General features: G+C 32.6%; 1 pseudogene; it reads right to left on the bottom strand.

Moving 5' to 3' along the window:
* Positions 1–383: 383 nt before the first annotated feature.
* LOC145264323 (U2 spliceosomal RNA) lies at positions 384–531 on the bottom strand (annotated as a pseudogene).
* Between the last annotated feature and the right edge of the window lie 23,919 nt (positions 532–24,450).

Below are 24,450 nucleotides of genomic sequence, written 5' to 3' on the forward strand. Positions count from 1 at the left end.
CTTGTGGGGAGGCAAGTAAACAAAAAAAATAATCAGAACGGACATTTTCCAGGGCATTTTATAATTAATCAGAAGTGACATTTCCAAGGCATTTTGTAATTAAATCAGAAATAACTTTTTCTAATTACATTTTAATATTAAAACTTTGTTACATTAAACATATTCACAATGCCTCCCCACGGGACAGATTTAGACACCAGGGTCGTTTTTTAACGTGGAGAAAAAAATTGTCTTAGTCGTAAAGGATTTCTCATCCACTGAGAGAGAAGAAATTGAAATGTAGCACCTGAAGACAGATGGTATTTATTTGCTCCCCCACTGAGCAAATTAGGCACAAGGCCGTTTTTAATGTGAGGTAAAAACCAGCTCCCCTAAAAGTAGGCAAAAAGGGGGCACTCTGGTTACCAAAAATAATAATTGTCCCAGTATAGAGGGTTTCCCCTCCATTGACTGGTACAAATTATCTTAAGTGCAGCATCTGCCGGAACAGATACTACACTTTGATCTTAGCCAAAAGGCCAAGAAAGACAAATCATTTTTATTAACTTTGCCTCAACAGCGACACCATTTTTTTTTTTTTTGTTGTTTTTTTAATATTTCAATTTTCCTTTTAAGGTTTATTTAGAATATTCCACTTTTTGGAATATTCCACTTTCCTCTTTTAGGGATGCACAGCATGATAACGGACGGAGCGATAAGCGTAATAATAAGACTAGCAGTACCCGTGGAAATTCCACGGTAGTTGAAAACATCAATCCTCATATCAGCCAGCACCTAATCACATAAGCAAACAATTAATATAAGGCTGTCTTTCAATAGAATAATCAGTGGAATATTTGTTTGGATCAGAAGGTGATTTTTTTAGACAAATACTACTTGAACTATTTGAGATTATTACATGAAATAGAACTACAGTGAAACATCTAGATGTTAATTTTATTAAAATGACTTGTAAATCAGTAATAATTATGTTACTAGAAACATGTTACATCTTAACTTTTTGCATTTTTTCATATTGATAAGAGAACGGGGCCAATTTGCAATATGATTTAATGATGAAATACATCAGTAAGTAGTAGGATTGGTGGGATTTGGTTGAAGAATAAAAATGTAGGTTTTTGGCAGATTATATGGCAAAACTTGAAATATAGTTCGTAAAATAATTTTTTAAATTTCATTATGCAATTGAACGTCTGAATTTGTTAGGTATTTCCATTATCATTATTGAAGTTATTTAAACCCCTAATCACATCTTTATTGTTATCTTGCAATAGATGTTGATAGTTGGAATTTTTGTTAGATGTGTTTTGATTGTTATCATTATTCGAATTATTCTCACTTTACTCTTATTTTGATTGTAATCTTGAAAATGGATATTGCTTGTCTGATTTGCGGAATTTGTATTCCATAGTATATTGGGGTAGTATTCAAGATGGGCATCACTTTTTAAAAAGTGATATCTACTCTTAATACTGTAATCAACTCTTAATACTATAAAGAATCTGTTTGCAAAGATCTGGTAATTTGACTTTTACAGTAAATTACCTCCACAAAAACAATGATTAGGAAATGAAACAGTTCCTTTCATTTTGAATAAAAATCAATTCACTTATAAATTGTAGGAGAAAATATTGCTTAATTATTTCATTTTTTCATAAATTATAATCATACCATAGATAAAATATTTTATAATTTTATGAAAAAACTAAGGTCTTTTCTTCCAGAACATAATTGTATATGGTGAACAAAAATGAATGGATAATGACAGTTAAATCAGGGATTTATAAAATAGTTTTCAGGAGCTCACTCCGGTCATTGAGTCTATAAGCGCCGTCTCTCTCTCTCTCTCTCTCTCTCTCTCTCTCTCTCTCTCTCTCTCTCTCTCTCTCTCTCTCTCTCTATCTATCTATCTGTACTCTCCCTCTCCCTATCTATCTATCCTCTCCCTCTCCCTCTTTCTCTCTCACTATTTATTAACACTTCATACAATGAAGACCCTAACAAATCACGAGTCTCGGTCCAATAAAAACACCTGAAGATAGAAAAGCGTTCAACACTTCAGCTTAAGTATTAAGTGGAATAGAGACAAATGAAACATAAACTAGGCTAATAAAATTGCTCATTCAAATTCGAATTATTGTTTACGTCCACGTACACGTATGTCTATGTAGGTTTGTGTCTGAAGCACAGAGAGGAGGAGGAGGAGGAGGAGGGGGAGAATAAGAAGACAAATAAGGGAATAAAGAAAAAAAGTTCTTTACTTTCAGAGAATGACTAATGCATTTCTTTTCTATTAAAAGAAACCAAGAATAAACATTCTTAGGATACATCCGTTCACTCTGCGCGTTCAGCGATAGAAGTTTTATCTCAAGCTAAATTCCGGCAAACTTTATTTAAAACTAAAGCTTGAATGACTAATGAAAATTCTATTTACAACGTAAGCTTCATAAGCGAAAAGTATGCTATTTCAAATCACACAGAAGAACCTATTTCAAACTGAAGCATCTAGAACAGCGAAAATGCCTTAGTGTAACAGATCAAAAACTGGTTTTAAATAACTTAAAATACTCGTCACTCAATCTAACCCATATTTTATTTCTATATTCTTAGCTATTCTACAAATAATTCTATAATGCTTTAATGTTTCATGTTTTCTAGTTTTTTTTTTAATTTGTTTTTAATGCTAGTAGTTCAGCTCAGCTTTACTTGAGCCCTATGTACTGTTCATAACTTAATGTGCATATATATATATATATATATATATATATATATATATATATATATATATATATATATACATATATATATATATATATATTTATATATATATATTAAAATGTTTCACTCATGTCCAGGTAACCTACTTCTAAAATTTCAAGTGTTTGGACTCAAAGTTGGTAGAGAAGTTTGGTAGAGTCTGCAAGGTCAACTCTTTCAACTTTAACTTCTTCGCAGCCAAATTTTCGCCCAAATACTGATTTAAAAGCTTGCTGCATGTCTGAATACCTTTACATAAAATTTCGAATGTTTAGACCCAAAATTTGCTGGATAGTTTGCTAGAGACCGCAAAGGTCAAATCTTTTGAACTTTGACCCGTTGATAGCCAAATGTATAGCCAAAAACAGCTTAAAAAGCTTACTCCAATGTCTGAATACACTTTATGTAAAATTTCAAATGTTTAGACGAAAATTGGCTGAGAGGTCAATTTTTTTTTTTTTTACTTTGATCCCAATTTTAACCCCCTTAACATTTATTGTTTTGTGCTCAATACAAATTATAAAGTTTGATCCATGTCCAACTAGCCTACATCTCAAATTTCAAGTGCTTAGACCCAAAATTGGCGGAGGAGTTTGGTAGAGTTTCCAAAAGTCAAATCGTTGACAGCCAAATTTCTTCCGATTACAAAGATTTTCCCAAATCTCAATACCCCTTATGTCAAATCTCGAGTCTGTAGACTGAAAATTTACAGAGTAATTTAATTGGGAAGTGTATACACACAGACAGACAGACACACACACAGACAATTTCACTTTTATAGATATATAGATTAAGATTGCTTGAGGACAAAATGCCTTGGGACGCATCTAAAAATGAACGACGGTCATAAAAATGGAAATGACGCCATTGAAAAATATAGAATTACCTAACATTATTATAAAAGTTCTTACATCTATAAGGGAGAAAACGATAACGGCGCGGAGTGATGATCCGACAGTGCCAAGTTCAAATCCCGTTGGTTTGGTAAACTTCACGTGTTTCTTTTTATAAGTATATGACGCTGGTATCTGAGAAACTGGGTATTTTTACAAGAGCTAAGAAAAGCACAAAAGGAATTACAAAAACAAATATAAAACAAATAAGTGTTACTAAAGCCAAGAAAAGTAACTCTCCTACCGAGATGTATAATTTTTCTGTGTATTCAAACATATTTTAAGGCGTTTTTTTTTTTAGTTCGAAACAAACTGCGTGATTAGGTTGTTTAGTTAGAATGAAAAAAAAAAATAAACATGGCTGCCATGGGCATTGCACGATGACACTTGATATTCCTTAAAAATTCAAAAATTAAACAAAATACTGGTAGAACATTAGTTTCGCATAACTAGTGGAATTTATTGAATCTGTTTCTAACAGTCCTTTGTATAATTTTCGATTCTTAAAGGATTATAAAGGGTTTTCGTTGAATGCTCAGCCATGGCAGTCATTTTGATTTTTCGTTCAAACAAAACAGAGTTGACAAACCGTTTGTTTTAAACGAAAAATATGCTTTAAAATATGTTAAAACATCAAAGTCCAGTTAAGTAGAAGAGCAAGTTATTTTGTCGTTGATAACATTTATTCATTGCACATAATGTACGTTAATCTATTCTTTCAAGCTTTCGTGTTTGGCAAGATACACCCAAAGAAGGTTGGAGGCTACATTGGCTTAAAGGTTGTGAAAATAAAACTCAAGATGCGAAGAGTAGTTCGAATGGTCCAAATATTACGTATAAAAAAAATATATTGAACAACGGCAAGAACATAAGAAAATGAGATTTTTTATGCATAACTATTTGAGATTTTATGTAGCGTATGCGACAAAAATGTTAAAATTGGAAAAAGGGAGAGAAAAAGTAAAAAAAAAAAAATAACATGGATGAAATGCAGTAAAAATTATATTTTTAATCGGGATTGAAGTTTGTTGAGATTTGGCGAAGTATATTGCATTGTTTCTATTTATTTGCTTCCCCACTGAGCAAATTAGGCACAAGCTATTTTTTAATGTGAAGATTGAAGAGGATGGGGACCAGCTCCCCCGAGGGGGAACTGGATAGTGACAATTGGTATGAAGAGTTTTCGTCTACATTGACCCCCACGTATTGCTCTTGTAGCAATACGTGGGGGCAATCCCACATATGGTTTTTGATTGCAGTATCTGATATTTATTTGCTTCCCCACAGAGCAAATTAGGCACAAGGCCGTTTTTTTATGTGTAGAGATGGGGGAAATGAGGACAAGCTCCTCGGGGAGTGGTGACAATTGGTATGAAGGGTTTCCCTATATTAACCAATAACTGATTACTACAAGAGCTTATCTTATATGTGGGGTTGCCCCCACATATGTTCTTTGATTGCAGTATTTGCTGGAACAGATACTACAATTTGTTATTTGATCTTGGCTAGAAGGCCAAGCAATCCGTGATGGGATTGGGCGTTAGGTATATTGCATTGTTTGGGTGTGATGCTTGGTTAAAGAATAAAATCCGAATCTAAGATTTACGTTAGATTCTGATGAGAGAATGACTACGGCAGTTTTAATTCACTTGCGGCGTGGGATAAAAGATTCAAATTTGGGGAAGGTGCTTTATGTAAAGTCAAAAATGTTGGTAAAATTTCCCTGTGTATAGACGAAATTGTTTCTTCTTGTGTTTAATGTGTTTTCTTTATTTTTATTTTTGTTGTCTTTTTTATGCAAATTGTCTCCACAGATTTTCATTTTATGATACATAATGTATTGTGTGTGTGTGTGTGTGTGTGTGTGTGTGTGTGTGTGTGTGTGTGTGTGTGTGTGAAGATAGGGAAAGAGAAAGAGAGAGTGTATGATACAACTTTATTAAAGGGCAATTATGTTTGCTCTCTACAGAAAATCAAATCGTTATATTAGAGAATTTTAAAATAATAGGATTCAAATCAGCTTTTCCAAAAAAAAAATAAAATGCGATCATTTTTAATATTTTGAGAAATCTATTCATATTAATCTTTTCATTCTTGATTTGTGTCAAGCAAAAAAATTCTAATTACTCCTGAAATGTAGTCGAGAAAAGATATAAGCTGTAAGAAATAGAACCGAAAGAAGCCGTTGTTAATAGCGAGTTTTAACTTAGATATGTGTTTTTAACACTGCTTTGTTTTCTTCGCTATCTACAAAAATATGAAACCGTTATAGGAAAGAAATTGAAAATAATCCGACGAGCTACAAGCTTTTGTATCCCCTTGACGTAAATACCCTCGACAAGAAATCTAATAAATTTATCTTTAATATTTTTATGCGGTTAGTTTTTGATAAATTTATTAATATTAATATATTACGTTTATTGGTGGACGGTTTTCATTTGATGAGTTTTTTTAGATTAATAATGTCTATTTTCTCCTTCCCAGAAAGTCATAACATGATCTTTTAAAACTCTAGTTTAAACTCGTAATTTATTTAACTGATTATGAAATTTATACTACAACTAAAATATCTTAACTGATTATGAAATTTATACTACAACTACAGATATCTTAACTGATTATGAAATTTATACTACAACTAAAAATATCTTAACTGATTATGAAATTTATACTACAATAAAAATATCTTAACTGATTATGAAATTTATACTACAACTAAAATATCTTAACTGATTATGAAATTTATACTACAACTACAGATATCTTAACTGATTATGAAATTTATACTACAACTAAAAATATCTTAACTGATTATGAAATTTATACTACAATAAAAATATCTTAACTGATTATGAAATTTATACTACAACTAAAATATCTTAACTGATTATGAAATTTATACTACAACTAAAGATATCTTAACTGAGTATGAAATTTATGCTACAACTAAAATATCTTAACTGATTATGAAATTTATACCAAAACTAAAATATCTTAACTGATTATGAAATTTATACTACAACTAAAATATCTTAACTGATTATGAAATTTATACTCCAACTAAAGATATCTTAACTGATTATGAAATTTATACCAAAACTAAAATATGTTTACGGAGATTTTGTATTCTTAGACTAATTGAAAAGTAAAGTTGTTGCGCCGCATTGTATGTTTGCTTTATAAAATGTTTCTGATTGGGTTCGAATTACCTTAATGTAATTTTATATCTGCCTTTAATTTTGCTATATTAATGCACAATGCTTTCACATTGGCCGTGTTACTATATTTTAACTTCCAACTTGGATGTCGATTTCCTGTGCTATGGATGAGATTCGCTATCAATATCTTAATGAACCGCCCCCTTAAGTAAAACACTTCATCAAATCTCCACACTAACGTAATGTACTTGCAATAACCCTTATCCCTGAATGGCTTCTGGGCCTTGATAAGTGGTGACCACTGTGTAAAAAAAAAAAAATTTTTAAATCAATACAATCAGTATCATCTAAAAAACGACCAGAACATCATTCGGAAGTACTTGCAAAAAATAAAAAAGATGGACGAAAACAACTATAAAACTTTCTTACTCAAATTCGACAGAGATATTATAATGACCATTTTTAACTTTGACCTCAATTTTAACCCCTTAACATTTATTCTTTGGGGCTCAAATCAAATTAAAAGTTGATCCATGTCCAAGTAACCTACATTTAAAATTCAAGTGTTTAGACCCAAAATTCTCGGAGGAGTTTGGTAGAGTTTTCAAAGGTCTAATCGTTGAACTTTGACCCTTGACAGCCAAATTTCTGGCCGAAAACTGATTAAGAAGATTTTCCCAAATCTTAATAGCCTTTATGTCAAATCTCGAGTCTGTAGACTGAAAATTGCCAGAGTTATTTGCTATGGAAACGTTCACAGACACACACAGACACACATACAGATTTTCATTATATATATATATATATATATATATATATATATATATATATATATATATATATATATATATATATTAGGCCCCGTTCAGTCTTGTCAGACTATGGATACTCACTGAAGAGTACCTGCGCATGAATTTTTTCTGACACTCATACCACCACACATTTCCTGAATCGACTGTTTTAATTCCAGTTGCAAGTATATAAGTTAAGGACGACTGGAAACAATGCCGAGATAAGGTTTTTAGTTCTTTTCTACTCAAGAACTTAGGACCAGCGTCAAAAAGTGGGAAATCAGCAGGCCAGAGGAGGGATACTCTGACCTTCAAAATATTCCTGTGCGGGCCGCCTGATAATATATATTTTTCATGCGGGCCACTTCTCACAAAAAGAGTGTCCATCGTCCATTTTTTATCTAGACTAATGGAAATTATGAAGAGCAATACACCCTTGCTTTACAATCTGGCAACTGCTTCCGTATCTCTACTCTGATTACACCATTGGAGCGTATAAGCTTTACTCGGAGAAAAAGAATACAGTAATTGTGTATTATTTCCGACGTGCGTGTATTTAGATGCGTGTGAATATGTGTATAGAAGTGTGTAGCGTAGCTGTATCTGTAGATACGTCGAAGATGTGTTTGTACATTCGAGTTGTGTGTGCGTTTTAATTTCATTGTGTTTTTCCTGTGGATGAGGCATTCTACCGGATGCAAAATATTATCCCATTAATTTAGTTACTCCAACCGAGAGATCTTTTTAAGATTCTAACCGTTCCTTTACGTGTCATTGTTTATATTTCTTTTGCACTTGGTTCACCGGGTATATTCGCCAGATAGTTTTTGAAATTCTTTTTCATTAGCCTAGTTGCTCCTATAATGACTGGAATTATTGATACCTTCTTAAAATTTCAGTTTCTTTTCATGTCGTACATAAATCCTTGGTGTGTATGTATGTGTGCAGATATGTATGTATGTAGAAGTGTGTAGATATATCCTTCTTGGTGTATACATACGTAGATGTGTTCGTAAATGTGTACACATGCGTCTATATGTCTGGGCTTATGTGGATGTGTGCATGTATGTGTATGGATATATGTACATGTGTGGATTTATCTATTTTGCTGTCTATATATGTGTGCGTTTGTATGTGGGCGAGTGTAAATATTATCTCTATTATTATATTTAAAAAAACAACTTTGTGTGTGTATTAATGTTGGGACGATTAATCGGAATCGGGGATCGGTAAAATCGGAACTTTTTGGAGTATCGGAATCGGTATCGGAATTGGAAAAATTTGTGCTTATGTTCCAATGCCCAAAACGATTCCTTTAATATCTTTTTTATTTGATTTTGGTTCAAGAAAAATCTTTCACTGTTTGTAGTAATAATAAAATAATATCTGTTTGTTTAAACTTCCAGTAAAATTAAAATCTCTAAATCACTTCCATACAAGTTTGGTTTTACGTTTGAAAAAATATATCTGCACATTAAAATGTTGTGTTTTTACGGAAATCGTGAAAAAATAACCATTATATAGTTAAATAATTAGAAATTTATGAAGAATCGGAATCGGTAATTATATCGGAATCGAGAATTTAATACGGAATCGGTAATCGTATTGGAATCGGGAAAAATATTGGAATCGTCCCATTACTAGTGTGTATATGTGTTTGTGAGTCCGCTCCTTATAGAATGGAAAACGGCTGGGCTGATTTTTATGAAATCTCACACAAAGGTATTTTATGTGCCGGGCAGTGTTTTAGATCGTTTTTTTTTTTTTTAATCTAAATGTCTTCGATTAGTATTGATAATCGATAATCAAAATAATCCTATGAAAGAAGGAACAGACGATTTTAACCAAAGTTAACACTTTATACAGCTTAACATAACAATTGCATTTGAGAAGTTTTATTACGACACAAGCAGAAAGGCTCGATATGTATAAATCAATATTAGATGTCTTTGATACGACAGGAGTGCGTTCGAAATGAATGTTTCTGTTTAAAGCAAAATTGACCCATAATACTTGACTTTTTTATTTTTAAACTTAAATTCAAGCCATTATTAGCGCACGTCCAGTAAGGCCAGGCACATAAAATCAACTGTAGGTTCTTTTATATGACAAGGGCGCGTTCGAGATGAATGTTTCTGTTTAGAGCAAAACTGAAGTATGATACTTGACCTTTACATCTTAAACTTTAATTTAAACCATTATATATAAAAAATAATTTTATAAAATCAACAGTATGTTCTCTTCAGTGCAATGTAGACTAGAATATATTGTGAACTAAGTCACTACGAAAGACAAGCGAGCTTTCTCTCGGTGTACCGAGATGGGTCCCCAACTCGAGCAAGCAATCAATCGATTTGATTGAAAAATGGGCGACTTCATTGATTTCGATTACAATAAATACATGGGAGTGTGAAACATTTGTTAATCATAATTCAATCCTGGGCAACGTCGGGTCACCCTGTTAGTATATATATATATATATATATATATATATATATATATATATATATATATATATATATATATAACTTGGACATTATTACCAAACGGATGTAAAGAACGTATAACATGGATTTTACCAAGCAAGCTGGATCTAAAAAAAACATTCATATCCTTTTTCTACAAATCCTCCTGCTACAGGACTTCTGATAAATGCATTATTTTCACTTTGACTTTCCATGTCTCACTGACTTTAGCAAATAGGGTGGATACCTTTATAACTATTTGCTAATATTTTCTCTCCTCTGATGAGATGGTAGACATCGAAACCCCATAGGTTAAGGAGATTAATTTTCTAAAGCATTCTTTATCTTGCTTAGAATAATAAAAATTCTTTGATATGAAACTCAACCACTTCATTTCATTTCAATGAGAGGTTTTTAAAATTCATTGTATTACAATTTAATTTATTTGCTCTATCTTGCATATCGAGCAATTCCTGTTTAGATGGGATAGCTTATAGAATATTACTGCCAGTAATATTTTGTAAACCTACAATCTCACGTTTCCATAACAACTGATTGTTAAATAAAAAAAACTATTCTGAAGTATATATATATATATATATATATATATATATATATATATATATATATATATATATATATATATATATGGAGGTACAAAACTTATATATAGATTTAAATAAAATATGCGGAAATTTCTCGAGATCTCTTTCGGCTATCATCTCTTCATCGATAATCGATAGCAAGCAAAGCCATATTATTAGTGCAATTAAAGAGCATATATATATATATATATATATATATATATATATATATATATATATACTAGCTGTACCCTGCCACGCGTTGCAGTGGCTCAATTTGGTGTAATGGAAAAATTTAATAAAAGAGAAAATGCATGTTTCTTATATTAGTACAGCAATCCACTGCAAAAAGTGAAAAAGAAAGCGAAACTGAAAAAAATGGTGCTCTTGCAGAATTTGATCTGGATCCTCGAGAGTTTCTGTCAATCATTCATGTTTTGGACTTGACCAACAATCAGTGGATGAAGCCGAACGTAGCAAAACTGTTGAAACGCTAAATGCTTTTTTTCTGTTTTAAAAAATGTGATTTAGTAATTAATATTTGGTTGATGGTGGGGGGGTTACTATACACAGATTCGAAAAAGTCGTCCAAAAACAAATAAATGAAAGCAAAGGTAAGGTAATTTACGTTTCTACCTAATTGGATAATTGTTTAGTGTTTTTATGTAATGTAAAATGTTTAATTGGCTCAAAAAACAGAAATGGTCGCGAATTCTGTTGAATACGTTAAGTTTGGGAAAGTAAGTTGAAAACTAAAAACTATACAAAACAGTGTCTGAAACTCACCGAACATATGTTACCATGACATAGGCTGGCATAATGGATAGGTTTCTGACAGTATTTTGTATAGTTTTTTTTAGTTTTAACTCACTTTCTCTAACTTAAAGTAATCAACAGTGTCCACCACCATTTGTAGCTTTCAAATACACCAATAAACACTGTTTTTCGAGCCGACTAAACGTTACATTAAATGAAAAGGGTTTATATTACTAAACACAGATACAAAGAAGTTGTCAAAAAATAAATATATAACAAATAAATGTTATCAAAGGCAAGAAAAGTAAGTGTTCTACCTAACTGGATAAGATTTTAGTGTTTTTATGTAATGTATAATCGGTTCAAAAACATTCAATGTTTATCGATATATCTGAAAAATACAAATGGCGGCAGACTGTATCGAACATGTTAAGTTTGGGGAAATTTTGGGAAAATGAGTTTAAACTAAAAATACTGTTAGGAACTCACTCAATATATGTTACCATGATGTAGGCTGGCATATAATCGGTGGTTTTAAACTTTTGCTCGATACGTAAGCATAAACGAAAGCTGTTTAGCCAATAAACATGGGAAAAAATCCCCCCTCTCTCAGGTGGCTAGAAAGTGGGTGCTCATTTTAAGTTAAATTTACATGGAAAAGTGATCGCCACTTTTTCGAAAAAGTAATTTCTTCATATCATAAAACCTATTTTTTTGTGACGGAAACGGTTTGCAGATTCGTTTTTAACACACCAAAATCTACAAATAATTTTGTTATTTACGAACGTGAGACACACAGCCCTTAATGGAAAATTATATCAAAAATCCGGGGGAAAATAGTTTTCAATAAAAACAGCAAATGAATTCGATAGAAAAAAAATGGATGCTATTTTTTTTTCTTTCTGTGTGTTTCTTGGCTTAAAAGTCTTTTTGTTTGATTTCTTTTACATGGTATTAACCCCTGAACTCTGGGACTATTTTCCATTTCACAGACGTAGCCTTTGTTTATGCTATGCGTGAGCATAAACGAAAACTGTTAAATATGCATTCGCGTACCAAACTGCCTTGTAAAAAAACCTTTAAGCCAATAAACACGAAAATAAATGCCCCTTCCTCAGGTGGCCAGAAAGTGGGTGCTCATTTTAAGTTAAATTTAGATGGAAAAGTGATCACCCACTTTTCGGAAAAAAAAATTTCTTCAGATCATGAAAACTATTTTGATACTCCTTGGGCGTTGAGTTCCATGGCGACCCGCAGAATTATTTAATTGTCGATCCCTTAGTACCCCCCTAGTAGCAGTGTCAGAAATTTCGTGAAAATAGCGAATAATTCCACCCCATCTTTCCAAGCTTATAACTCCTCGAAAAATGTAATTCAAGCCCTAATTTTTTTGTCAATTAAAGGAGCAAGGACCAAGGTTCCATTAAAAAAAAAAAAAGAAAAAACAAATAACGTGGTTTAAAAAAAAAGGTTTTAAACTTCAAACTTTACAGGTAAAATTCTAAAAGAACACTATGTTTTTTTTTTTTTTAAATTTGAATATATTATGTATTGACCTTTTCTCTTCAATTTGTGAGTAAATTAAATATTTACTTTCGGGTTACTAAATTAAGTATTTACTTTTTAATAGACACTTAAAAATTGGTATGGGGAGAGGTTCGTGAATTTAAAAAAAAAACGTTTGTCTAAAATATTATATTCGATTTATTGGAAAGAACATAAAATTTCACATTGACCCTGAAAATATCGTAAAAATAGAATCAATAGAAAAATTTTGATAGATTTTTAAAATTTAAAAATTGAAAAATATTGAGTTTAAAAATTGAAAAATATTGAGTTCGGAAAATTCATTAATGTTTAAAAAAATATATATTTCTATTACTTTTAAAACAACTGTAATAGTTTATTTTGGAAGTATAATCCATAAATAAAATAAATAACCCACTTTTAACAGAGAAATTCCGAGATGTTTATATTGTATTCGCAGTTTCGTGTTAGGGGTGTCAAAAATTCCAACAAAAATTCTGATATTGCTACGCATGCGCACGTAACATTTTTTATTTATTTACTTACGTGGTGGAGTTTCTATACTGATAGGTTTTTTGAAATTTTTTCACTGGATTATTATTGATTGAACACTAACCAGATTATGAAAAAAAATTGAAAAAAAAAAAAATCATTTCAACATTTGAAAGGGATACTCACTTTTTAGTTACCACGTTCTGGTAAATCGGTCACTTTTTATTTATTTATTTTTTTTTTCTAAATACGGAAGTGTCTTCGGGAGATATAAAATGGTCGCATGTTGACGAAGCAATGTATCGGGAGGCGTACGGGATTAAAAATTATTGGTAAATTTTTAGATTAGGTCCACTCCACCTCCTCAATTTTCTTTTAAATGACGACTTGAAATGGTTTTCGACTATGCTGAATACGAAAATCGCATCGAAATTTTGCAGAAATAAGTAGTTATCAAGATATAAAAAGTTGTATTATGCATTGTAATCTTTGGCGGCCATCTTTTTTACGTGTGTGTATTTGTTTATGGCGCGTGTGCACGTAAAAAGATGGCCGCCGAAGAATACAATGCATAATACAACTATTTATTTCCGCAAAATTTCAATGCAATTTGCGTGTTCAGCATACTCGGAAACCTATAAATGTCGTCATTGAAAGGAAAATTGTGGAGGTGGACCTAATCTAAAAAAATACCAAATTATTAAACATTTCTCCAGCATGTTAGTGAAATTTATAATACTTTTAAAAAATTAAAAAGAAACAAAACAAAAGTTTTGAAAAAAAACTCACCTTTCACAAAAACAATTTAAAAAACACACACACACACAAACTGTGTTTTTTTGTTATGATAAGTAAAAAAATAAAAATCTCGAAACTTTATTTTCATGAAAACAATTAAAAAAAGTCCTGTTCTCTCTATTTTTTTTCTTTGAGAAACAAATATATTTCTGCCTTACAAATGCGGTAGAGACTCATTATTTTTACTTTCTATGGTTTTGATATACCGCGTTTTTATTGCTTACAAAATGGGTGACTGATTTATCAGAATGTTGTAACTAAAAAGTGAGCACAGCACCACTTTCAAATGTCGAAATAATGATTTCTTTTTTACATTTTTTTTTTTAATAATCTGTTTAATTAGTGTCCAATCAATAATAATCCAGTGAAAAAAAATTCAAAAACCTATAAGTATAGAAATAAAGCATGGGAGTAATGTTTGTACAACGTAACGTCGCCTTTCGCACTTTTACAAACATTTTTTTAAAAAAGTAACTAAACCATTTATTGATAATTTGTCACGTGTACAAACATTTATTTATTTACGTAGGCTTAACTCCTTTCATGAATAAGAAAAGTTTTACTCTTTAAGAATAATAAAAGGAAAAAGTTACTGAACATTTATAAAAGGACTTCTTTTCATGAAGGCCAGAGGAATAGTTGGCCGAAAATTCGTGAAACAACAACAATAAATAAAAATGGTGCTAATGCAGAGAGCCGCGCTATTTTTTAAATCATATTTCCACGTTTAAATAACGTTTTACGATTTTTTTTTTTATTTATTCAATTGTAAGGTTAAAGTACAGAATAGGTACAAAACATCCTTACCTCCCCATGTTAAGAATGACTTTTTAAATAATAACATTATTTCAGCACGGATCACTCTCTGCATGAGTAATCTTATATAGAAAAAAAAACTCAAAAGCAAGCAACAAACTTTTTTTTTTGGCCTTATATAATAAAGAAAAGATGTGTAAATTAAAAAATTTGGAAGATAAACAAATGAAATATGTTTTTTTTTTTTGTTTTTTGTTTTTTTACTTATCGAGTTAACAGAAAATTAAACCTTTCGTCAATTCGTGGCTGTGAAATGAATCGAACCGGAAGTTCAGTTTTATCAACAGAACAGATTCGCAGAACCGATAAATAAATATATTTATTTTATTTAATATTTTAATTTTAATTAGGTAAATTTATTTTAATAACATAAAAACATCCCTCGAATCTAAAAATTGGTTGTCTGAAAATTTCAAATAAATTGGTAACGTATAAACATGGTTTTATTTCTTTAGAACGAACCAACTTTACATTTTTATATATATATATATATATATATATATATATATATATATATATATATATATATATATATATATTTATTAGTGTTGGGACTATTATATATATATATATATATATATATATATATATATATATATATATATATATATATATGTATGTATATATATGTATATATATATCAGTGTTGGGACTATTATATATATATATATATGTATGTATGTATATATATATATGTATATATATATATATATATCAGTGTTGGGACTATTATATACATATATATATATATATATATATATATATATATATATATATATATATATATATATATATATTAGTGTTGGGACTATTAATCGGAATTGGAAAACTCAGAACTTTTGAGCTATGAAAATCGGTATCGGAAAAATGTGCGCCATTTTTCGTCTGCCAAAAACGATTCTTTTAATTATCATTGATATTTGATTTTTTAATATAAAATATTCCACTTCTGGTAGTAATAATAAGATAATAGATATTTATTAATTTTAAACTACCAGTAAAACTAAAAATCTATAGATCATCACCCTACAAGTGTGTTTTTACGTTCAACATATTTTTTAACGGTAATCGGGGAAAAAATAACAACTCTATAGTTATATATTTAGAAATTTATAAAGAATCGGAACTGGGATTTTATAACAGAATCGCTAATTGTATAGGAATTGGGAAAATATTGGAATCGTCCTATTAATATATGTACATTGATGCGCGCGCGCGCGCGCGTGTGTGTGTGTGTGTGTGTGTGTGTGTGTGTGTGTGTGTGTGTGTGTGTGTGTGTGTGTGTGTGTGTGTACTGGTGTTTTGGCTGTGCGTATCTACGTGTAGATGTGTGTATGTAAATGTGTGTATGTGTATGTAGATATGTGTACGTGTTTGTGATTAATAATGTTTTGTTTCCTCTTTCGGGACAAACTGAGTCTATCGGGTGGACTACTTCACTTTAACCGCCATTGACCGGCTCGGCTGCACTAAATTACCGGGGCAATTCTGATTCTACTTAAAACTTTTCAGTTGAATTATAGAAACGCCATTGGGAACGTACACGTGCGCGTATACACATACTCTTCCACTTATACGCACCCACAGAGATACATAAGTAAAAAAAAAAAAAAGAAATAACACGCACACATATACATACCTACAAAATATTATGAATTACAATACATAGCTATATTACCAAATTAAAATAGTAGGATTTTCAAAGCCTGACATGAGGTCCATTTATTTTGCGATCCACAAATAGCTAAACATAGAGGAGCACCTCGAATCTATAGTGGAATAGGGACAAAAAATGGATGGTGACATTTAATGCTACCAAGACTAAGCTTGTCTCCTTCAATAATTACAAAGAAACCTTCTTAAACACAAATAGCTAACGCAAAAGATACATTATTCGAAAGTACTTCTTTTAAACTCCTCGGCTTAACGTTCACATGGAACGTGAGTTGGAACAGATACATTAAGAGCATGGCCAGGGCCGCTGCGAGGAAGATTGGGTCTCTCTACCGTGCTAGAAAGTTACTTATATCTGAAAGTATCCTGTCCATCTACAAGGCCACCATTCGCCCATATATGAAGTAGTGTTGCGTATTTAGGCTAGCGCACCTGCTACTAGTCTCTCACTCCTGGACGGGATTCAAAAGAGAGTCACCAACCTGATAGGTCAATCAGAATGCATTTCATCTTATTCGAAATGATCAGCCACTTAAAAACGTTTACTGAATAGTCGACAATAATAATTAATTATCCGCATTCATTCAGATATCATATAAAGAGTCTTGGATTAACTAGTAAACTACATGATTCAATATCCGTCGCGTTCTACTTCCTGGCTCTTTATCTTACGCATTCGATTTCCGTTATTATCAAAAAAATGTCTTCTCTTTGTAACTAAAACTTGACCTCTTTTGATGTTAGCAATTGCGTCACCCTCTGACGTTCGAGGTCAATGTTTGTTATTGTTGCATTCTCTTAATTTTGTTCGATTGTCAGCGTTTGTTTATTATTATAAACATTTCATTATCTGACAAATATTTAATTTGTATCTATTTGAATTCCATACTGTTAGCTGTGTAAATTGCATATTTTTCTAGTTAACCTAAAAAAAACAGTTTAATTAGACTAATCAAATTAATTTTTTCACACACAACAGCGACAAAATAAGTTAGACCCCATCTACTATCATTTTTTTTCAAATTGATCGATCATTTTTATTCAGGCTGGGATACTTCTACCGACCCATGGTATTCCCATGGATGTTAGTTTCTTTACGATCAATGTCGGTTGTTCTATCAGCTACTCCTGTTTCGGTTCACTGCAAAACTCGACGAAACATCTGATTGTTCCTTTGACCCTTTTCTTCCCATGGTCGTCAACAAAATTCAGACATAACCATGAATTTTAATGGCACATCGATCCCAATGATCGTTTTAATAATTTATACTAAAACTACGTTAGAAGGTCACAGAACCCATACTTATTTTGTCACAGTTGGTTAGCCCCTACTTCTATACAAGGTACATGTACTAATATACAGATTCGCTCGGACCCCAAAACTCTGGATACTTCAGCACTTCCGGTACAGATCCCTGGAAAAAAAAACTTCACACCTCCATTTAATTCTAACACTGAACTTTGGACGATAGATAGAACTCCGACTAAGCATCGGACCTTTGCGCTCGCACCTACAGCGCCCCATACAGCTAAACTCTAAACTACAGCGTTCCTGATCAGAGGTGAGAAATCATTTCCAATGTTTCGCCTGAATGCTTCAGAATACAAAACTAGGCATACATACATACATACATACATACATACATACATACATACTTACATACCTCTCAATGCAACTTTAATATAATACCTCCTCATTCACTCTATAAAGTCGTCAAGCTACTTCCATAGTGTGGAGTATCGACTCTATAATTCTCACATGGATCCACAATTTCACTAAATTAAATTCATCCTTGCTTGATCCGTTACGTAACTGCGGCATCCTATGTATTAATTTTTTCTGTTTTTCCTTCCACTGATTCAAACCTTAATGGCCCTTTTGCCATTATGAATACCGTCCGCTATTCCGTATGTGGGTGGAATTCATGGAAAATTTCCCCTGCTTGCTAACTGCAACTAGACATTCCAAGCTGATATTGTCCGGACAAAATATCATGCTCTTTACGAGCTGGTCCATACTATAAAACCCCGAAAAATTTCAGAATAGCTCGGGTTTCATGTGACTCCTCCTCAAAATAGTAAACTAATTTCCCATCTACGTGAGAACAATCTCCTAACGTTTAAATATTTATCCTTTACACTGACCACTAATTTATTAATGAAATTATGTACATGTTACTATTATTTCTTAATTTAAATTAATAATACAAGGTTAAAAATACAAAACTGTGAACTCCGGTATTGAAACTCCCGACAAAACTTACAATTACCCACTTCCGAAAATTCAGTCACAAGCCGGACCATTGCTTCTAATAGTTCAATTGTTCTTTTTTTTTTACTTTTAAAGCAAAAAAGTTCAATATAAGGAAAAAATCATTCTATTTTACAAAACACCTTCCGAAAATATCTCTTTAGACTTACTAAGTTATTTTCTGAACTTGAAAAACAATATTTTTAGATGATTGACGTAATTCAAAAAAATCGTGTCTAATATTAATATTCATGGCGTGCGTGAAAATCTTTCCATTTCAAAATGATTCATTTAAAATCAATTATATCAGCACCAATTACAGCGTCCAATTAATTTCAAACCTGAGTTTTTTTATAAAAAAAAAAAAAGACGCACACAATTTTTCCTCTCTTTTATTTTTCAACTAGTAGAAGGGGAAAGGGTACCAAATCTTACCGGTCGTAAAATACGTTTAAATATATTATAATTCATGCAGATTCCGTATTTATAATTGCAGTCAATATTCTCTTGAAGTATTATATACAGGGTGGAACGATAAAATTATCGTCCTAGAAAAGACACCATTCCAGTTCCGTTCTATTCAAATCGTTTTTCTATTTTTGTTGCAGACCATCTACTTGTTGAACAGTTGTGCACAAAATCACAAGAGCGATAGAAGCCTTCTATCATGTCTGAAAGTGACACAATGTTCAACAAGCGAGATCGGAGATGCGTCGCTGTACAACTCATGCTCTCTACCGATCCAAGTTATGACAACAGGATCATTTCCAACACCCTCAAAATGCAAATCAGGACGGTTCAACGCTTGAGGGCACAGCTCAACGAAGTTTCCGTTATTGTCTTAAACTGTTATTGTCTTTGATGTGGTTTCAAGTGAGGGCCATAGCATACCGCCTCATATCTTCCAAGTCGGCTTGAAAGTCAACACCAGAGTGTACCTGGATGTGCTGAAAGGTGTAGTGATCCCGTGGTGCGATCAGGTGGCTGCTGCCAGACCCTAGGTGTGGTAGCAGGACCTGGCACCAGACTAAAAATCGAAAAAGACCCAGGCTTGGTTTCAGAAGGAGTACTTCGACATTGTACCATTCACCTACTGGCCCCTCTCCTCTCCTGACCTGAACCCGTTAGACTACTTCGTTTAGTTATACGTCAAGAACATCAACAAAATGATCTTCCACAATGCTGCCATCCGTCGAGTATTCGTTGAGCTCCCGCCGGTACTTGTAGAAAAGGCATGGTCCAAGTTCCGAACATCGTATCGAGCCGGTGATTGAGGTTGAAGGATGCTATATTCCATAGATGTCAGCTCTACTACATAATCAAGTTATCTGAATTGTTGTTTGTTAATAAAAGTTTCAAAATAAGCTGTAGTGTTGTTTTCTTTAGGACGACAATGTTATCGTTCCACCCTTTATATATATATATATGTGTGTGTGTGTGTGTGTGTGTGTGTGTGTGTGTGTGTGTGTGTGTGTGTGTGTGTGTGTGTGTTTAAAATAAAATGACTATAGTGCCATCAGCTAGAAACGAAAACTTGAAGCTATGCTTAGTTTTATGCATGTGCAAACGAATACCAATATATCAGTAAGTTGAAATGGACATTTTTGCAGTGCAACTTGCCAACTTCTGTACGCGTTATTCATCTATCCAAATCATCGTTATAAACTATCCTTCTGTACGGTTACTATATCATGTAAATTTTAAGATTTCAGTGTTTAAGACTTTATCTGTTAAATATTTACACACAGTCAGACATACGCATGTCTACCGTTTTATTGATATAGATTAAATATACCTACTCTTTTTTGCTTGTATGTTTTAACTAACCTTTTTTATTTTCCCCCTTCAACGAAATAGACTCCTTGCTTTTTCCTCGTCCCTATTTTCTACAATGTATCCGTGTGTGTATGTGGGTGTGTGTGTGTGTGTGTGGGTGTATGTGTGTATGTGTGTGTGTGAGTGATTCAGCTATTTTTTTGGAATAAATAGATCACGGCACCAAACAACGGCATATTATACGGAGATGTATAAAGCTATCCAAACCTTGACCTCTCTCGTTAGGTCGTGTTAGATAGTTATAAAGTTCTTGGCAATCCCCACGGGTCGCCGAGTCCTAATAAAACTCAAAACTGGAGTGAAATCTTGTCAGCGTCTAGTGCCTGACGGTGTGCCTCTGCTGTACAAAACACTGGATTAACCTTCACTTGGTTCGGCGACGCGTGTCTGCTGTATAAAAGAGTGGATTAACCTTCACTTGGTTCGGTGGTCTGACTCTGCTGTATAAAAGTGTGTTTAATTTCTGAGTTGGTCAGTTCGGGCCTGTCGTGTGGAATAGACTTCCTTTCAAAAGTTAAAAAATCACAAGAACACGACAAACGACCAATGTATGCAAAGTAAATGTATTTTGAAGCCTTTAAAGAAATTTACATAATACAATTTTTAAAAAATTGGAGTATAATAATCGAAATCATGCACAAAATTTTGTACATTATTTGTCTCTTTTCTTTTTGTCGGCGTGCTAACGGTCTTTTTTATCGCAGCAGTCGTTGCTGTCGCTATTAGGGGGAATGAGGGGAGAAAATTGTAAGACTCTAATGTTCACATGCAGTTATATTCGCGTCCCCGCATCTAAATTTTGGTTGAGCTATTGGCTTCACCTCAATAAGATATTTCTTTTTTTTATCTTAGCAAAAGAAAACTTTCTCTCTGGTTCACAATCGCGATTCGCTTTCGACGGGATTAGTTACTCGACTGGAATATTCTGCCGAGTTGGTATCTTTCATCCAAATTAGACTTTTGAGCCTCTGGCTCATTCTCTCGTCCAGCGACTTCTTATTCTTATCTTTTCGTTTTCTGATCTCTTCAGGGAATTTTTAAATTTGTTTCCCCCTTTAAACTATGGTAAATGGGGCGAAATTCCCCTTATCAAAAACCAATCAGAGAATTCCGCTTCATCTCCGACCGTAAACATTAGTCAACCCCAATAGAACAGATGCATTCCCCTTTGCTGTGAGATACTCTGATTCTCCCAGAAGCAGAACATGGTTCAACTTGGAATCATTCTGAACACATCCCTTTGGCATCAACCTGTCAGTACGATTGGTTTTAACGATAATAATTTCATTTGTACCTGGATTTACGATTTGGCGAAGCCAAAAACAATTGTACGTGAGAACTTCAACCGGCCAACAATGTATATAAGAAGTAAATAAAAATGTATATAAAAAGTAAATAAAAATTGGATTTAGAATAGCCCTCTAGTTTCAATCTCCGACCAAATAGGCTTGATTCACTTTCAATTTTCACTTGAATTCGTGGTCTATTTTGTAATAGCTATGCAATTATGTAACGCGGAGAAGCTGAGCCCTAATAAAACTCAAAGTTCACAACTGAAGTAATTCCGAGTGAAATATTGTCAGCGTCTAGTGCTTTCGAGAGAAGGATATTAAAGTATAAGGTTTTCCTGCATCTAAAGATATCTGAAGTGAACGGGTATGATTTTGTAAAGATACAGAATACTCTTGAATGTGAGTAATTTCATACAAGATAGAATGACCACACTTACTTTTCACCAGACGTTGCATTGTTCTCCATGTATTTGTTCTAGTTCATGTTACTTGTGAACGATTTTAAATAATCCGTAATCTTATGTGGAAATGTTAGAAAATGTGATAGATTACATATAGTGTATTTATCTTTCTTAATAAATTACCTCCAAATAATGGGTAGCAGCCATAGTACATGTTCATGAGAGGGTAAAAACACCGCAAATTTTCTTATAATAAGACAGAAATATCGAACCGAATTAAATAGTGAAGTCGATTAATGTAATTGAAAATAATTTCTTTTCCTGACTCGAATCATTTTCTGGCGAAAGTGAATAACGAAGTAGTTTTTAATATAGCCTTTGTTTATTAAGCTATTTCGGCAAAGAAAGAGAAAAAATCTTACTTTATAAAGTCATGCACGTTTGCATGTTTATATGTTGGTTTATATATGATTTACTCTTCAGCTGATTTCTCAATTATTATGAACTGTGGAACACATGCGTTAGACGTAAACTTCTAAATGTGAGCTTTATTTAGTTTAACTTAGTTTTAATCAAACGCATTAAAAAGGGTGGAAACCGTTCGTGAAAATTTAGATGCTTCTGATTTTTGTCAAATTTTAACTACGCATATAAATAATAAATATTTCTCCAAATCTAAATTTCTTTTGGGCATTGTACTGGGATTTTAAGGGGCATGTGAGAACTACCTTCCATTTTAAAATTCGAATATGTATTCAAATTTGTATTCAGATTGATGCATAGACACAAGACACCAAGGAAGTCAGATAATCTGAATTTTAATTTCTTCGTAAGACCTCTTACGTTTAAGACTTAAATATTAGACATTTTCCAGAATAAATATCATCTAATCGATATTGATTAATATTAAGATAATGGTTCTAGACATAGTATTATTATATCTTGATTTTAATCTTCGTAAAGAGGATATAAAATTAGTACAAACTTTTCTTTTCCTTAAAATAATTTTACTTGCACTGGGACGAATATACTTCTCGTATATCTATAATTTATTTGCAGACCCACATAAAGTAACACTTTCCATCTAAGACCAAAGAGGGAAAGGCAGGATCGTTAACCTTTCTTCTGCAACTTTAGAGTTTGTTTTTAGCTAGCATTTGTTTAAAAATCCATACTGTGCCAGTACTATAAAATCGAATGACTTAAAGATCTGCATAGAGCAGATTCCAAAAATCATTTTTAAATTTTGGAAGCTGTCTCATATTGCCATACGCAAAGCATCCTTGTGCGAGAAAAGGTGTTACAACTGTTTGTGAAACTTTGAATCCCCCTTTCTTTTTTCCAACGATGTGTTATTTTAATCGTTTTTAAACGACTAAAATAATTTTTATCGCCCCAGGCATTTTAATTTTCTTTTTTTTTTATATGGAGGTCACCACTTATCAAGGGCCGAAGGCCACTCAGGGATAAGGGTTATTGCGTGTACAGTAATCAATGAGATAGCATTGTAGTAATCATTAGTATTGGGGGGTTTGATAGAGTGTCTTACTTAAGGGGGCGGTTTGTCAGGAGTTTGTTTATGTTGGAGTTGAAGACGTCCAAGTTGTAGTCAGGTGGGAAACAGGCAAGCGGCAGAGAGTTCCACTGGCGTGCAGTTCTAAGAAAGAAGCTTTGCTCATGGAATCTACGTTTTGATTTAGGCACAGATAAAGAGTGGGGAAAATTGTTGACAGTAGTTTCAGTAAGATGGGTGTTTCTCGTGAAAGATTGGCGAGGGGGGGGGCGAGAGATTGAAGCTCAGACGAGCACCTGCCATGGAAATAGCGATAAAACAGAGACAGGCTCGCAACGTCTCTTCTGTGGGAGAGAGGTTGCAGGGAAGAGAAAAGGGCATCCCCCACTAAACCACAAAGTCTATTTTGTACTCTGTCAAGGCAGGATAGGCGATTTTAGCAGCTC

The sequence above is a fragment of the Euprymna scolopes genome, chromosome 3 (assembly GCF_053919585.1).
Source record: "Euprymna scolopes isolate OS-2025 chromosome 3, ASM5391958v1, whole genome shotgun sequence".
Taxonomy (NCBI): domain Eukaryota; kingdom Metazoa; phylum Mollusca; class Cephalopoda; order Sepiida; family Sepiolidae; genus Euprymna; species Euprymna scolopes.